This window comes from Otolemur garnettii, unplaced genomic scaffold (genome assembly GCF_000181295.1).
Source record: "Otolemur garnettii isolate 467f Iridium unplaced genomic scaffold, OtoGar3 scaffold00025, whole genome shotgun sequence".
Lineage (NCBI taxonomy): Eukaryota > Metazoa > Chordata > Mammalia > Primates > Galagidae > Otolemur > Otolemur garnettii.
This window is the reverse complement of record NW_003852420.1, coordinates 20,344,888-20,346,775: the sequence shown is the minus strand read 5'-3', so window position 1 is coordinate 20,346,775 and position 1,888 is coordinate 20,344,888.

Sequence of the window (1,888 nt, the reverse complement as noted above, 5' to 3'; positions counted from 1 at the left end):
TAGAGTGCTGTGGTATCACAGCTCACAGCAACCTCCAACTCCTGGGCTCAAGGGAGTCTCCTGCCTCAGCCTCCCAAGTAGCTGGGACCACAGGTACCCGCCACAATGCCAGGCTACTTTTTGGTTACAGCCATCATTGTTGTTTGGGGGCCCTGGGCTGGGTTCAAATCCGCCACCTTAGGTGTATGTGGCTGGCGCCTTAGCCACTTTAGCCACAGGCACCGAGCTGCCAGCTGTATGGCTTTAAGCAAGTTAATTATTTGCTCTGTGCCAATGTTTACTCATCTAATACTAGAAGTGTGAGGATAGGCTGTCAAAGGGGAGTGACATGATTTCCTTTACATTTTATTTTTATTTTTTTATTGCTGTGGTGTCACAGCTCACAGCAACCTCAAACTCTTGGGCTTAAGCAATTCTCTTGCCTCCGCTTCCCAGTAGCTGGGACTACAGGTGCTCACCACAATGCCCGACTATACTTGTTGTTGTAGTTGTCATTGTTTAGCTGGCCCAGGCTGGGTTTGAACCCACCAGCCTCAGTGTATGTGGCCAGTATCCTAACCACTGAGTTATAGACGCTGAGTCTCAACTAACATTTCTTATAGTGTGGTATCTGGAATGCTTATTAATCAAAACCTAGACCTGTGGAATCCAAAGTAAAGCTTAGGAATCCGCACATTGATCCATCCATGGTAATGTTCAAAATCCACTGTTTTACCCTCTACGCAGATCCAGGCACTCAGTAACCCTCAGACAGTCCTGCACATTCTTTGATGCCCCAGCTGGGAGTAATGCTTCTCTTCTGACCCCCTGGCACGTTCTCAATTTTTTCCAGTTTGCTTGTTGCACACAGATTTGCCATAGTTATTTACTTACTTCCCCTACCAGTCTTCTGAGTTTTGGGGCAGGGAGAAGACCTTAGGAACCTCAAATGCTCACACACTAAACCACAATTGCTTGAGGAACACTAGTTTCATGAATGTGGTGCGAAGCTGACAGGGATCTGAATGAAGATAGTTTGCAGTGGGCAAGGAGAGGAGGGATGAATGGTAAAGACTGTGAAAAAAGCCAATCAGAAAATCGGGAGGTTGATTACATCTGGAGTGTGGGTAGAAGGAGGAGGAAATCAGTGATTTAAATTTTAACTCTGAGTATCCAGAGAGATTATAGTAATAAGAGGGGTGTGGTTGAGATTGATGCATGTTGAGGAAATCTGATTTTTTGGCTACTACCCAGCACCTGAACTCCTTTCCCATGTTTAAGAAAATCTGATATTTCTAGAAATTTCAGTGGGAGATGGAGTTTTGTTTCCCACAACAGATGATGTAAGGGCCAGATACTGTCTTTGATCCTTGTCAGCTATGGTATGGGCTTGTCACTTAAACTTAGGCTTTAATTAGACTTTACTCTGGAGCAAGCCACACAAGCCAGCAAGAAATGTTTAGGCCTTGTCCTATGTGGCCTCATCCACTGCTTTATTCCTGGTGGTGGGTTCCATTGCTGGAGCTCTTTCCTCTGCATTGGTTCTGGTCCATTTTCTGATGGTTCTCCAGTCTTTCTGACAACGCTTTGAGTCACCTGACGTCTTTTTAGCAAATCCTTTTCTATTTATTTTATTTTTAAATAAATAAAGACAGAGTCTTGCTTTGTTGCTTTGGCGTCACAGCTCACAGCAACCTCCGACTCCTGGGCTTAGGCAATTCTCTTTGCCTCAGCCTCCAGAGTAGATGGGACTACAGGTGCCCACTACAGCGCCCAGCTATTTTTTTGTTGCAGTTGTCATTGCTGTTTAGCTGGCCCAGGCAGGTTCGAACCCACCAGCCTCAGTGTATGTGGCTGGCACTGTAACCACTGTGCTCCTTTTCTTTCTTTCTTTTTTTTTTTTTTTTTT